The following is a 16,417-nucleotide window of genomic DNA, read 5'->3' as shown; positions in this document are numbered from 1 at the left end:
GTGTAAAAATAAATCCCTACCCCCAGCATTCATTCTCTGCATCCCAGTCCCCCAACAGCAAGACAAGGGCTGTCATTTTAGCAAGCTACAACTTCCAGGCAGACAAGACAAGTAACGATTTCGTACTATTAATCACAGTTAATTTGTTTATGCAATTTTTCTACTTATCAGAATCATTGGCCTGGAGATTTATCTCCCCCTTCCACTTTGAGTCCTGAGAAACTATTTAACATGGGAAGTTGCTAAGGGGGGCAAAGAGGGGAGAGTGTCATGTAGCCAAGTTACGCATCCCAGCTGGAATTTGGGATGATGTCTTGCAGTTCTGGCTCCTTCAGCCAAGTTTCATACAGGAAGCACGAATGCACCAAGGGTGCAGTGAAATACGTTGGAGCCAATAAATAGCACTTGACTCCATTAACACACTCATGCTATGGATCCCATCATGAAACCCTTAGTCACCTTGCAATGTCTTTGTTCACGAGGTAGCCAATGACTTGCCCAAGGGAAAGGTTCAGCAGCCAAGAGGATCTTCTGATGAAGCCTTACAGATGCAGAGCGTGTACGCATGTGGGATGTGTGAATGCAGAGCCCTTCCAGCAGAGGAAAACACTGCTCGTATGTACATGGAAATACTGGCCATGGAAGATCACAGTGTCACCAGTGAGGTAAAGAGAAAATTACTGTGAGAAACATTACCAGCCCTGGGAAGATCACCTACTTTTGGCACAGACTCCTCTCCAAGCCTGAGATGGATAAGGGGATACGAGAGAGGAGCAGGCGTCCCCAGCAGTTCATGCAGTTTCCACCCCTACACAACAATCTGTTCCAGCTGTGTCACAGAACAGGAATTTGTCACCAAGTGACTGTCAGAAGGGGATCTTTCTAAGACTCCTTTTTTCTTCAGTGTTGTATTATTTATGGGGTTTTTTTTCCCCAGTTACTCATAGTACACACGCAGATTCCCTCTGGTTTCATTAGAATAAGATGGTGGCTTCATGTTTAATTAAATCCCCTTAGATGATCAGGTAAAAGTTTTGGAAATTCTTCAATTAAAATATAGCAATGCATTCACTACAAGTCTGGCAGTTACTTTAAAAAACTACTAGTAGCAAAAATCATTTCAACCAGCATAGAAATACCTCTATTTTTGTGTTGAAGTAAGAGATAACTTTTCAGGAAAATAGTTGACAAATTACTTGACAAATTTGTCAACTGCTTTGGAATCATCAAGATGAAAGGCTTTATATAAATGTTGCATGATTTTTTTATGTATATATATAAAACACTCCTACTGGACTGTTGATAAAAGCCTGAGCTACAAAGGAACTCTTTCCCCAGTTGAGAAAAGGCAAGCTGCTAGACAAATCAGTTCAATCTCTGCCTTTCAAACAATATAAAGCAGTGTAACTTTCAGGAGCAACACCTCATCTGTTTTTTTTTCTAGACTGCCTATCAGGAATCAAGCAGTAAGTAAACATTTGAAAAGTGTTCCTCTGAGAGCAAAGGTTTAGATTTGAGTCACAGCATCCATTGAAAAGAAAAATTGCTTCTGTGCATTGGGACAGTGCCTTCCTTTCTGAAAACTTTATAAAAAGAATAAATGGAGATAATCTTTTTACAAGGTATAGCCCATATGGAAATTCACTGTTGCTTCCTTTTAAAAAAAAGTCAAGATAGTTCAGAAAGTGAGAATGAGGTCACTTAGAAAGATATATATGCAAAAGATTTCCTAACAACTATAACCAGTAACAGTATGGTTAAAAAGCTTTATTGTGGTCTAAAGTGAAGCTCCTGTGGAGAGAACATGAGATAAACAAAAGCAGGAAAGACATAATAAAGCCCTAAATCACTAAGAGTATTTAAGACAGAAGGAGGGGTATATATATCCAGAGATTGTTGATTAAATATTTTAAGGATCCATTCTTCTCCCTGTACAAAACACTCGCTGGAGTAGCTTCAGCGCTGCCGCTCCCTGAAGACTGCATTACTGCTTGTTAGCCCCGCTCAATCACTGCTGTGGAGGCACAGCTGAAAGGAATCATTGTTCCCGCTTCACAAAAGCAAAACTGAACCTCTAGAGAAGGTGAGTGATTTGCAGAGGATTTTACGTCAAGCCAGTGGCACAGCTGAAGGAAGAGAGGAAAGCCAGCTTATGGAACAGTGCTTCTCAAAAGCTAGTCCCCATTGCCTGCGACGTTTCTACCATGAACACTATGGATTTAGGCACTATTTTCATTCGTGCCTGTTCCACATACAGCCATGGCTATTAATTTAAAGTTATTACCAAAAGCATGTACATATACATGGAAGGTCACAGAGGCAGGGCCTAGGATACTGCTTGAAGACAACATTCAGGTTTAGATTCTACTTCCAACAGGTGTGCATCTAAATAAACTCTTCCCTTCGGTGAATTTATACTGGAAATGAAAATTTGATCCTAAATTAAACCTACAGCTGCTTGGAAATAATTTTCTGTTGTAGCCGACATTCATCCCGAATGCAGTCTGATTACATTGTGCAAGTGTGGCAGGCACCTGAGGACACACCAGAATCCCACACCATATGTAGGCTGTGATACCCTGACAAAGCAGCCTAAGTCATGGAGCCAGACAGAGCTCCCTGGGTGGTCGCAGCAAGCCACACACTTTTCTTTACCGCTGATTAATTTAGGTGATTGGATGAGTCGAAGACTCAGAGAGAGCTTCAGTTCATTACTTTTTTTTTGTCTTTGGCTATTGCAAGAGAAGTTTTAAGGGAGAGAGGATCTTTTCAGCATACAGTCATGATTCTCATTAGCATTGAAAATATGAATATGAAAAGAGTTCAAGAGGAGACAGGAAATAACTGCAAACATCTTTAGTCTAAGAAAATGCCTATTCTTTCTCCAAAGAGTACAGCTGCTGCACATGATTCTGAGCAATCAAGATCAGAGAAGTAAAATCCATTGAGCAAAGTTCACTTTTTGCATTGTTTCTAAACCAGACCCTGGATGCAGTACGCAGATCCGCCCAGGAGATTTCCAATACAAGTCTGTTCTGACAGTAAAGCTTGATTTGTCAGCATTGACACGTTCAGTCTTTTGCTTTTGTCAGGACTATTAAAAAAGAGATGTGAGGGAACCAAACTATCTTGTTGGTCTCTACTGGTACCCTGCATGGCTTCCCAATGGCTCATGCTGCAGGATGTCAGAGAAACAGCTCACAAGGTCTGTGCGTTTACAGTACTGATGGCTACAGCCCAACAACCCCACTCTTGCAGCAGACACGTTGCAAATCAGAGTACTGGAAGTTCATGCAGATTTTAAGATCAAACTCACAGGGTTTCTAAGATCCCCAATAAGCAGTCAAATAGCTCTCAGTAAGAAAACATTCTTCCACCTCTACACTATTGGTACAGGAGGGACTTGCTTGAGCAAGCCTTGAGAGCATAAGTAGCACACAACTATTCCTTCTTCTCTAGTGACAGTGGCACTTGGTTCCTCTGTATATTTTTTTCCAATAGCAGGATTAGGCCATATGGTCCTGTCCTCCCTTGTCAGATGCCCAAATGTATGTTCAGTATAGCAACCTGCAAATGAATAGTGTATGTGGGATTTCTGGGGCTTAATGAACACCTTTCTGCAGACTGTTCTATGCAAATGGCATCACCTGATCAATTCCTTCAGCCTCCTTCACTCCTCTTTTTCAGAGGACTCTCAGGCTGGGAGCTATTTGCAGGACCAATATTGCTACTTTCCCTGGAACAACTTTGCATGACTCATCTCTCTCTGGCAGACAGTCCAAAGGGAGATAAACCAAGACGATGGGATCAGATTGGTTATTCCTGAAAATTCTGTATCGGGTCTATCATTCTACAAAATTAGAGAAACATTTCTACTTCTGTCAAATAAAAAACTCATTTTTCCATAAAGAACTTCAAAATGCCTTTCTATTTTCCAAACAGAAGCTCCAACCTTTCCAAAGTGGAAACTTTTCCTAGTTTCAGACAGCACAAACTAAGTACAAACTGTAAGTAGTATCTTCTTGTAATTTTGCAGTGGACAAGCAGTGTTACAAAGCTAACCCCTTGCGATGCTCTTTACTCGATCTGGGATATATTCTGGAACCAAACAAAACAATTTCCATTCATAGTTCTCCTGCCCACACTGCATCACATCTACCTATACTGAGTGATTGTGAAGTGGTAAGTATTTGTGTAACAATGAACTCTGGCTAATCACAGCAATATTATTTTGGATTTGTAACTGGTACAACTAGGGCCTGAATGTGATCTGCCTTCTTCCCTAAACTGTGCTTCTCCTGTCCCCCAAACAGCATCTGCAAAAGCTATGCCAGTTCCCTGCACTACAGCAGGCACATATTTTTTGTATCCAAATGATAACTGAAACCTACCTACTTCACACACACTCCAAAATATAAGGTCTTGTTCCCAACAAAGTCAAGAGAGAAAGTCCAACTGAGTCCAGTGACAGCAGAGTTAAGTGATCCCTAAGCCATTTGGAAAACACTACATGTAACGTCTATCATTCTTTGCCTTGTCCAAAATCACAAATAGGCTGTGGCAGCCTTAGAAACAGAGGCCAAGTCTTCCAGCTCCCAGATTTCTGCTTTAACTACTTGACACATTCTCTCATCACTGGAGCAGGAGAAACAGAATGATCAGAGACCAAGGCCTCTCATACTGGGCAATCTGAAAACATCATGTTTCAGCACAACAGAGACATGTGTCATTCCATCACTAACTCACCAGCTCAGCAGCCAAGTCCAAGACAAATGTCCCGGCAGCAGTCCAAGGTCGGAGTCCCAGAAGGTAAACCCGTCAAGAATTAGTGATGCAAATACTCCCTCTCAGAGGCAGTCCCACCGCACTCTTCTCTGAACTCCTTGGACTCTGCAAACTTCCTTCTCTGGCATGCCTCTTTGGCCTTCTTCCTTCTATTTTTCTCATAAGCTTGTCTGTGGATGATTTAGCTGAAGAAATAAGAAAAAAGAAAGTCATTTTCTTCCTTCATTAAAAGAGAAGTGTGCCTGCATTTGGCTGATACGATAATGATGTTATAAAGTCCTCCTTGAGGATGGTGCTCCCTATTTCTGTCAGGTCCTTCCTCTTTCCCGAGTTATATGGCTAAGATCTTAGGAAAATAGCTCATAGCCTTGATGGTAAGCATCACCTCCCCTTCTCCCTTCTCCCTCCTCACAACATTTTTTGAAACAATTTAAATGACCCCATGTCTGGTCTGAGCATCGAGTCTGATATAGTCATCATCTCCTTACTTTTCATCCATCAATGACCAGGATACAGAATCCCTATCCAGTGTAAACGTGACTCAATTTAATTTTTCCAGAGAACATTTGTTTACTTTCTGGTAGAGACTAAAGAGTAAACATTATTTGATAGGCTAGAATTTCATAAAGCTTAACTAAAATGAGGGCTCCAGATCACTAGATGCAGCATAAACATATGGTAAAAAGTTTGTAATCGTCCCCAAGACTACAGAGGCGTCCTGTGAGGCAGCCAGGAAAGGAACTGAAGTATATTTTCTGAGTCCCAGTGTACAGCCTTAAGCATAAGCCATATTTCCTCCACGTCTCTGTTATTTTCTGAATTTCTGCCTAGCTAGCAAATATCTAAGGCTAGCAGTTATCCATCACCAGTATCAACTCAGTTACAATTTTAATTGCATTTGGTTTCCTAAAGTCATTGTCTCTTCTCACAGTAATTTTTGCCGAAAATAGACCTCCCATTATTGCATGGGCTCCACTCTAATCTAGCTACACTGTTCTCTCCACATGTTTGGCACCACATTTGAAAATCAAAGTGCCAAATTCCCCTGTGAACTACTCAGATGCAGCACTCATATATGCCTATCAAATGCAGAGAGAAGCCAAACTTTGACCCTTAATAAGTTGATATATGAAAACATGACAGTGTTTCTTTGGCTAGAGGAAAAGAGAGATTACTTACAAAGCATTTACTTAATTCTTTGTGGCTTTATTACAAAACAAGCAATTATAAATCTCCTCAGATTGTTCTAAACACAAGTAAACTTAACAAAATGAGACACACATGCCAACATCATAAACACTTTCCCAAACAGAAATGTTAGGCACAGCTACAGCACTGCTTTAAGTCAATCCAGTCCAGTAGTAAGTACAAGCGTTAAGAACATACAAAGCAAAGACCAGATTCAGAGCAGAATCTGGCCTTTCTCACCTATGAAGAAAATAGAGTTAAGAAAGAGTGAACAAAACTTCAGAGAAGCAACGAAATTCCCCGGCCTGCCCTACACTCGGAGCCGATGACGGCTGTTAGTGAGCTGAAGAGGAATGGCGTAAAAGGGTGGAGAATCTGCCAGACACTGACAAGTTGAGACAAAATGAAGAAAAACAGTTACTAAGAAAGGCTTATTTTCCCCTGGTGATCACAGAATCACAGAATGGTGATTCTTCTCTGTTCAACTACAGACCCAGAGCAGAGAGCAGGGATTATTAGTCTGTGGTATCTAACCTAAAAGAGGCTAGTGACACATACTTAAAGGAGGGAAGATATTGGAAATACGTCTTTAGCTTAACAATACAGGAAGGTTTTCTTATCCCACAAAGCTTCTCTCATTTCACATGGAGATAAAAAGGAGACCTGATAGAGAAAGTACACCTGGTATCTGCACCCAAAGAGACAACTTCCTGCTAAAAGACTGAAGTTTAAATCTCCATGCCACCTAATCTAACAGACCCTCTATCATTTGTCTTTCACTTCTCAGCTGAAAGTCTAAGCTACAACGTTACTGTCTATTTAGAGATGTATATACTCGTATATACAGATGTAATAGTGACCTGCAACCACTAGCATATTCCCAGCTAACTTTGCTTACTAATAATACACGACATCAGCCTGCCTAAGCTACACAAAATATCCCAACAAATTCTGAAACATCCAAGCTTTCCCTTTCCAATGACACAGAGGACTGCCTGCATGAAGGCATGTTTTCATGCTAATCGTTTAAGCTTTCTGCAGCTCCACACTTCCTTTGCTCAGTGCAGAGAGACACAGGTTTGTGGGCATTCATAGAGGCATCTAGGGCAGTTATTCAGAGAAATGAAGGCAAGAAGGAACCAACAGATCTTTCTCTCTGACCTGTTGACAACTTAACTTCTGCAGTTACACTGCTGAGTCCAGCAAGTGCTACATATGAACTGATGAACACTGGTAATGTGCTATATCGAATCATAGAATGGTAGGGGTTGGAAGGGACTTTTAGAGATCAGCCAGTCCAACCCCTCTGCATAAGCAGGTCCACCTAGATCAGGTCACATAAGAACACGTCCAGGCAGGTCTTGAAGATCTCCAAGGAAGGAGACTCCACATCCTCCCTGGGCTGTCTGTGCCAGGGCTCTCTCACCCTCAAAAAATATTCCCATGAAACACCCAGGGAATGTCACCTTTCCTAGGGTTCTGGAACAACTCTACTAGTATAAATGCCATGAGTTAGTATTCAATAGGCTCAACAACTCATATGAAAAATGGATTACATCTGTGATTGTTGCTCTCTTGACCCCAGCCCAAAAGGATTATTTCAGAAAAATGTCTTTGCTTACTCTTGCTAATTTGCATCTACTTTCCTCAGCCTTTACAGCTTCTTTCATTGACATTTACTGCTACAGCAACTGCTGTTATTGCTATCACCGGACATCACAAATAGTGTGTTACTAATTCTCTATTCATCTGCAAAGTAGAATGATCTGAGTGCAACTGGAATGACAAGCCCTCTGAGCACTGCACAAACTCATGACTGGAAGAGAAACTTAGGAACCAAGACTTAGAAACCCACATCTGGAAAAAGGAATTAGCAGCTCAGGTGGACGGTATATCCAGTAAGGGATGTACAGAACCAAGGGACAAAACAGAGTAGATTGAAAAAAATTGATTCATTTCTGTTGCAGAGGAAACACCATCTACACCAGTAAAAATGGCTACTCCTGCAAGCATTTATGTGTTTGCACTGGGGAAAAAGATTTGACCAGAAACCAGGTTTCCATCTGAAATTTTCTGGTAGTTGGAAACTGGCAATTTTCAATTTTTCCAATGAAAATCTCAAGGCTTACAGAAAGATTGTTATAAAAGCAATGTTTTCACAGGAATAAATGAATTTTCCAACCAGCTCGCCAACACACACATCTATAGTAGCAAGTATCAACCATGCTGCTTCCTTGCAAAAAGCAACAAAATGGGACACCACCCATTTTCAACTTGGAGAAATTATGGAATAAATGCTACTGTCTTCCCCACTGCCATTGCTGCTGGCAGAGACCAATGCCTTAAGATTTTTTTTCTTTTTCAGTGTACAGTTAGATCCCCAGCAAGCTCTGCCCATCAGATTATTCCATTAACTTTCAAAATGAAATGAGATCACAGTCTTACATTTGCTTCCTGATCATTATCAAGGTCCTGGAAAAATTGCATTAGTTTTTGAGCAGGTCAAATCCTCCTGAGAATTCTATTACTTAAACACAGTAATCATCAGCTGTGTTGGACAATATGAGCCATTTCCATGCACCGAATGTTACCATTTTGTTTCAGTTCTAGGCACTGCAAAACCCACTAGTTGGTCATCATTGCCTGTTAACTGGGATCCCTATGAAACCTCATTAATGAGGTACTTGGTGCCCATCAATATATTTAAAATAAGGCAAGAAATATCAACTGTGTACCTATGCCACAGAGAGCACACTTCTGTCAATCACTTGTCTTAATCACATTAGAATCACTGACTTAAATATCAATATCAATTCTTGATAATCGATTCCAGAAAGTTTACACTGGAAATACATTTGATCCACTTCTACTCAGATGTGATATTTCTGGCAGTATGCATTCATGGTCCTTTTTTTCATAAAACTTTCCTGGCAACACAGATACAAGGCTGTTTTCAGACATGCTCCTAAAAAGTGCTGTAACAGGCAGGAGACTAAGAGCCCATTTGGAGCAATGAGACCTGTAGGTGGTTAATTAAGATGAACCGTTGCATTACTAACAGCCATCAGGTCAGCTCTGCTTCAAGGAAACGATGGAAGTGGAATACAAAGGTAGGATTCTGACCAAGTACTTCTGGGGTGGCCCATTGTCTCTGCAACACAGTGAAGAGTGAAGCACCCAAGTCCCACACATCCCTAGGAAAAATCCCCACCAGTCTTTCTATAGCACAGTTCTGATCAGACACAAAAGCCGTGAGGCTGGAAATCTCCATGTGCTCTATGAATCTCATCTCATACAACCACAGCACCCCTAAATTTTTGTTTCATATTGTGAAACCACAAAAAAAATCTAATTTCTTTCTTCATTGTTAGAGATGAAAGAAGAATTGTCAACATGCACAGATGCTACTGTAGCGCCTTTATTCAAATACTGACTACAACTGCAACTAACAGTCATGATGGACAAGGCTGACAGAACACCAGTGGGCTCCCTGGCTGAACCCACCATATCAGGCAGGAAAGATTCAAATCCACACTTGCTGAATTCGGAAACCAGAATATTTCTTCCTACTTTGTCATAACTACCTCATTAAGCAAACGATTTCCCTTTCTGCCTGCCCTGAACCATCTAAAAGTTTAGCCTCATTTCCAGTTTGAATTTGCCCTTTATTAAATTGAATTCATTGTTCTTTGTGTTACTACTTGCGTTATGTTCCATTTCCTTTTCCTGGTATTAAATGACCCTTAAGATGATCATTCTGCTATTAAACATTTCTTTAGATAAAATTGCCTAAATTCCTTCCTACTTTCGTTATCACCTTTAATGTTGTGGTCTTCCTTTGAAGACTGCTTTCTGAAGCTAAGAGCACAATCCTGGTGCATGATACAACATCTGTGATCTTAGCAACAGCATAATAATGCATTTGTAAATTCTCTTAACCTGATAAAGCTGTTTTTCAACCTTCAGATCTTACAAGTGATTCTGTCTTTCTCAAATACATCACTCTCAAATGAGAGCTGTATTGTTAACTTCCATCAACAAACTTTGCTCTACCTCACTGCTTTCCCTTTGCATCACTCACACTCAAGATACATTCGCTGAAGGCTCTGGTTCAGACCAGACTCTGCAAACACCTACACATGGAATTAAAAAACCACGGGGTCTGAGCTCTGCCTGAAGCCTCATGAGAGTTGGTAACCAGGTTCACAGTGATGCAAGAGGCACTGGATCATTCTGTCAAGTAGGGATGGTATGTTTTCCTCCTGAATCTGAATTTGAATTTTGGTGTATAGGATTTATTGTGGAGTCCAACACCAGTAAGATTAATGCAGTTGTGAGTTTCAGTTGAATTACCTCTCCCTTCAGTTGTACATTTTTTTTAGCTCAGTTGTATTGTTTCATATGCATACCACCTTCCCACTGTTCCCATGCAATTTCACACAGTCATTTCCTCAGTTATGATCTTTTCCTGTATGTCCTTCTCTGTATCTGGACCAAACTCCCCCTTTTGTTACGGAAGACCACAGGGTAACGATCCATCTTTCAATGCATCTGTCTGAACAAACGTAGCAAACGCTGAGGGGAACAGATTTTGAAGTGACTCAAGGAAGTAAATGAGTGTGGGAACTGGGGTTCAAAAGCCATTTCAGAAAGACATTTCTGAGCTACTGTCATAGGATCAGCCTGCCACATTTCAAAACAGCATCAATGGACAGAAGAAATAAAACTTGTCTGATCAGTTTAAGCACAGGCATCCCTCACAGTTGCTTCCTGCAGGCGTGCACATGAACTCATGCAAACACACACTTCTGCAGCCTAGGATCAAACCTCTTAAATTTCTTCCACAGTTAATTGGCAAACTGCTTATACACAACCAGAAACTCACCTACAAGAGAGCCTTACAGGACATACATACTATTTCTAAGGCTTTCTTTAAATAAATATGTATGTGTTTATGGTTATAAATATAATCTGAGCATCTAAATACATATATGTGTACATATACAGACATTTATTTATCATTTTGGCCTTGTATGTCCCCAGAGAGCAAAACATTTGCAAGTTAGGCTTTCAGTGGGGCAGTGGCAGCATGGTGAAAATCTCTCTGCTCTTAATTAGGAAAAGGCTCTTTAACTTGTGGAGATACAAACTGCCAGAAGTAGAAATCTACTGAATGCAAGAAATGTGCTTTAGATAAACAGCAGGGAATAAAGTACAAGATGGCCCAGTGTTACTTGGCCTGACCAAGTTTTACTTGCTTTGGATCAGCACCAGAGATTTTAGTGTTCCTCTTTTAATGAAACTTTACCATAGAATCTTCATCATATCATGACCCAGGATTCGTAAAAACAATGCAACAGCCTATGTATTTTTCTGATTATATTTTCTAAACCAAACTTTACCCAGGCCATTTGTAAGTCTCTCACCAGAAAGCAGAAGACAAGGAAAAGGTGATTTCCACTTCTCTACTAAAAAGCAAAAAGCCTCAAACCAATAAAAAAAGCAAAAAGCAGCATCTCCATTCTCTGCATTGTACACAGCTGTGTGACACAGCAGTGGCTTTTATGATACCATATGCACTGTTGAATGGTGTTTCACTCAACTGATGTAGCCTTATCGGAAGGTTAATCATCTTTGGCTAATAAAGGTCGAGTCCATTATAAGGAAGACACATTTCAACGTGCAGGGGGAAAGAAGAGGGGAAAAACAGACAGGCCAAAGAACTCTCTGCTGATGGCACTGTTGGCATGCCATAATTCACAAAGCAGGGATGAAGGGACTTTTATGGAGATTCATTACGACAGCACATGGGGCATGCAAAGCCAGGACTTGCCCCAGAGCCACCTTCAAGGTTCTTTCCTCAGGGCCTCTCAGCAAAGCTAAAACTTGTTTCTCAGCTTGAGGATAACAAAAACCAATGCATCAGCCCTCATCTGCTTCTGCATTAGATACTGCTTATCACTTTGATGGGTTGTGATGCAATTAAAAAGACATGAGGAGGTTGCCAGCCAGGGGAGCTTTTTACCTCCAGAATACAAAGGAAGGAAGGTCTCAGATGCAACCCACCTCTGAAGCCTGCACATGCAAGTGTAAGCTGCACCATCCCTGAGAGATTGGTCTGGGCTATCCCCAGGCATCAAACAGCCTCCAAAGAAAAGAGGAATCTTCACCTGCTCTTTCTGCTACTGCTGAGAAAATGTAAAGTAAAGTTTGTGTTACTGCAGCAAACCTTCCTTTCATGTATGTGCCCATTTCTGCACAGTCTAAGCCTGATAGGCTTCTTCCTGACTCCCAGGAAAGCATTTCTAGCACACCCTGTCCTGAGACCCTCCCTCCCTCTGTTCCCCCCATACACATACTCAAATCCTGTCGAGGTAAACAAGTGATAAGACTTCAGGATTAGGTCTACTGACCTCAGAAGGAATTTTACTCAAACAAGAGTTAAGCCTGGAAGGATTTTGTCCTTACTGAGAAGCTTCTAAAGGTTTCCCACATAAGAGCTTCATGAAAATGACTTGTGGAATTTACATCCCACTTTGCTCCCTCAGTCACTTTGGCAGCTTATCCCGGAGAGCACCGGTGCTGGCACTCAGACAAGCCATCAGCTCACAGCCTAACAAATTATTGATTCTCTCCTCACTTTGAAGCAGACAACAACAAACTCCTAAATGCACTGCATCCTTCAATATCTCCCTCTGGAGAAATACCCGTTTGTAACGTTGGCAGTAAGGGGGCATTTCCATCTCTCAGGTCATGACGGGTAGATGGAGAACTGCACTTTATGTATTTTGTTCTCCCTTCAACTAAGGATTGGTGACCAAGGGAGATTTTTGCACAGTGTGTGACTTTCAAATCTGAACTCAGAAAGACACAGCAAGACATATGCATAAACGTTCAAGTGCACATATGTAGAATTGCTTGAATTTGGAATGCAGAAGGTGTCCAACAGAAAATGGAGTTAAGAGCTTATTTTCCCCATTATTAAGAGGCCAACAGAGTTCTCCATGTGTCATGCACTTAATGAGCTCCAGATTGTAGATACAAAGAGATCTTGACATTGGTTTGAAGAAACAAAGTATTCAAAATGGTCTGGATACACTGAGGCTCTTCATCGTACAGCGCATATCACCACACTGAGTGACAGTTTCGTGAAGTTCCTATTAAATAACTTAGCAACTCATAGCAATGTGTCTCATGCTTTCTTGTTTTCCTCCTAGTTCCTCCAATGCCCACTCTTTAAAGATGTAGACTGTCCCTTGATCTACTGCTCTGGAAGGGTTGAGCCTTCTGCTGTTGATGGTATCTCAGCTCTGCAGTCTCCAAAAGATGAAACCAGCACGAAGCAGCCATACAGTGCTGTGGAGTCATCACTAGACTCATGTCAAGAGTGACATCTACTTCTGCCTCTCTGCTTGTAGTCATAGGAGCAGCTCTCCCTCATGTCAAGTGGTAGAAATAAGGGTGTTGGACGGGGTCCATCACAGACTGCCCTGCTGGGATACATGGGACAGACCCATGGAGTACTGTGTCCAGTTTTGGGCTCCCCAGCTCAAGAGGGACAGAGAACTTCTGGAGAGAGTCTAGTGTGGGGCCACCAAGATGATCAGGGCACTGAAGCATCTTCCTTATGAGGAAAGGCTGCAAGACCTGGGGCTGTTTAGTCTAGACAAGAGGAGACTGAGGGGGGATCTCATCAATATTTACAAGTAAATAAATGGTAGATGTCAGGAGGTTGGGGCATCACTTTTTTTTCTGTTATATCCAGTGACAGGACAAGGGTTAATGGGATGAAGCTGGAACACAAAAAATTCCATTTAAACATATGAAAAAAACTATTTCACTGATGAGGTGAGGGAGCCCTGGCACAGGCTGCCCAGGGAGGGTGTGGAGGCTCCTTCTCTGGCAGTTTTCAAAACCCACCTGTGTAACCTCATCTAGTTAGACCTGCAGGGATGTTGTGCTGGATGATCGCTAAAACTCCCTTCCAACCCCTACCATTCTATGATTTTATGATTCTATGACTCAGGAGCTGAATCTAGGAACTGCAGCTCACAGTCTCATATGCAGTGCCTCCCACTGCCTTGTACTGCCTCACATTGGGACTAAGAGGGGTCCCTCAGGCAAATTCTGCCTGCTCCCAAATTAGAATACAGATACTTCCAGCAGCCCCTCTACTCTAGATTGAAATGTTTCCTCTGCTCCTGAAATCAATGTGGTTTTCATGCCAATTTTTACTACATGTGCTGCATCAGTTCTAAACATTCATTCAGTCAACAACCCTAAATAGCACTGAAATTATACTATGGCTTATCAGGTCAATGATCTCACTTTTGTATCTCCCTAAATACATATTTATTAACAGCACTATGAACACTGTTAATGTTATTGTGTGAAACTCTTGTACCATTTTGAAGTGCATTTTTTGTAAATGCTAATTTTATCAAAAGCATTAAACAGTAAAAAAAACACCCTACATTTTGCTTCAGCTACTCCTTTTGAGAGATTGATAAAACAGAGATTTCAAATGTGCAAGAAGTACTCTACCACAAATACTCTTCATTGTCTCTGAGTATTGCAGTATGTCCCAATTTCAAAAGTCTGCTTTGCTTTAAATAATGTTGCCAAGTTACTAAAAAAAACCCCTCAGTGTTGGGCTGTTTGCATCCCAGGGTCATAATAACGTATCCTGGTGACATTGAAACATGAGGATGTAAACAATAAAGAGACAGAAGGATGCTGACACGAGTGGCTAAGTCTAAAAAAACCTGTTATTCCAAAGCAATATGGTATTTAGATCATTGGACACATTGTTAGTATAGGTACTTGCAGAACTAGGCGCCAATTTTAGCATTTCTCAGATGAATTTGCAAACTGAGTTCATATGTTGGGCTCACTGCAGAGTAGAGACCTCTAACAGATGCAAATTCATATACACTGGAAAGGCTGAAACAATCACTCCTAGCCCCAAGGCAGAGAAATAGGAGAACATTTGTTTTCAATATTTAAATGGACTAACGCTACAGGATAGCTCATCATTAATACAAACATACATAATAACAGGCAGAGGACAGCACTGAGACACACATCTATCCTGCCTGGATGGTTTTGCAGCCTTAGAATACATTGGATACAAATCAAATATGAGCCACCATTAGCTGCAGCAACATTTTAAATAATGGACTGATAGCAGACAAGGTAGGTCTTGTATACCTTCTATTGGACTAACATGTAAGCTGTTACACACGAGACTTCAGGCCAAAAAAGTGTTCTAGGGGCTGGCAGCAGAAAGAATATTTCTGGCCTGAAAGCCTCTCACTGTTTCAAGCCAACACAAAGCCTCCACCTCTGCCCATTTTATCTCAAGCAGCTGAAAATATTTTTGCAGCCTGTTTGTGACAAACAGTTCCAATGACAACTTGTACAAACCCAGCAGGCCCAACAGAAAAGTCATCACCGCTTAAGTGCTCTGTTTGCTTTTTGCACTGTCTCTATCCATCCAGGATATTTATAGAGCACAGTCACCGGGACGTTCACAGCCCAGTCATTGTGACTTGACAAGTTTTGCAAGAAGCACAGTCACAAAAGGAGCAATTCTCTGTGAAAATGCACAAATATTTTCACCTATCACTAGGACTTGGGTATCTTGGAACTGATCATTGCAAGCTTCTTGGGATGACAGTGCAACTTAGGGAAGGAGAAAGTCTGTTCTCAAGGTGTTTCTTGGAGGCAGCCAAATAGGGATGTGTCCAGGAGTGACTTCCATGTCTCTTTTGATAAAGTTTCCATACAAACTTAAGGGCCACTTAGCAGTGACTTGAACAAGGTGTTTCCAAACTAAAAGCCTGAAGAGGTGTTGGCTAAGTTAAAAATCTGGACTCTAAAAGACTGCAATAACTTGGATCCTGCCTAGACAATCACAGAACCCCAAAAGAAAAACAACTTTATTGCTGTTCACATCATATCAAGAAACATGTAAAGCACAGATCTGGTCACCAGGATCAGAAATTTAACTGCCATCTCCTGCATTTGTAAAATGCCACCGGCAACAGACCATGGGCTGGATTTTTTCAAATCTCTAGGAAGTACCTGCATATTGAAACAGGGTTTTTAGCAGCACCAAGGCTAAAGTGGTCAGAAAATCTTTGAAAGTTTTTTTTTCCTGACCCAAAACAATGTGGGAAATCATATCAGTGCTGCTGAAATTGCGTCTGAAAGGAAAAAAAGGATAAAAAATTGGAAAAGTTCTGAAAAGGGGCAAATCAAACACAGAAAACATGCTGAAATAATTTTTTTTGTTTCACCATGTTATCGATTGTGCATCTAAAGATAAACATTCCATAAAACAAAGCATTTCCATGAACCTCAAACAAAGCTTTTTTCCCCACTCAGAATTTCCATTCTAGTTTATAAGTTTTCTGGGTCTATTCCCACTAACTAAAAACAT

General features: G+C 41.1%; 1 protein-coding gene across 2 annotated transcripts in view; it reads right to left on the bottom strand.

Moving 5' to 3' along the window:
- SEMA5B (semaphorin 5B) overlaps nt 1-16,417 on the bottom strand; it is a 276,815-nt gene that overhangs the window by 194,763 nt on the left and 65,635 nt on the right. For both annotated transcript variants that reach the window (XM_062005005.1, XM_062005004.1), the window contains exon 2: nt 4,747-4,970. The gene's annotated coding sequence lies outside the window, so the exon portion shown is untranslated. The remainder of the gene's footprint in view (nt 1-4,746; nt 4,971-16,417) is intronic.

Source organism: Colius striatus, chromosome 11, assembly GCF_028858725.1.
Source record: "Colius striatus isolate bColStr4 chromosome 11, bColStr4.1.hap1, whole genome shotgun sequence".
NCBI lineage: Eukaryota > Metazoa > Chordata > Aves > Coliiformes > Coliidae > Colius > Colius striatus.
The sequence above is the reverse complement of the archived record's forward strand: the minus strand, read 5'-3'. Positions and strand labels throughout refer to the sequence as shown.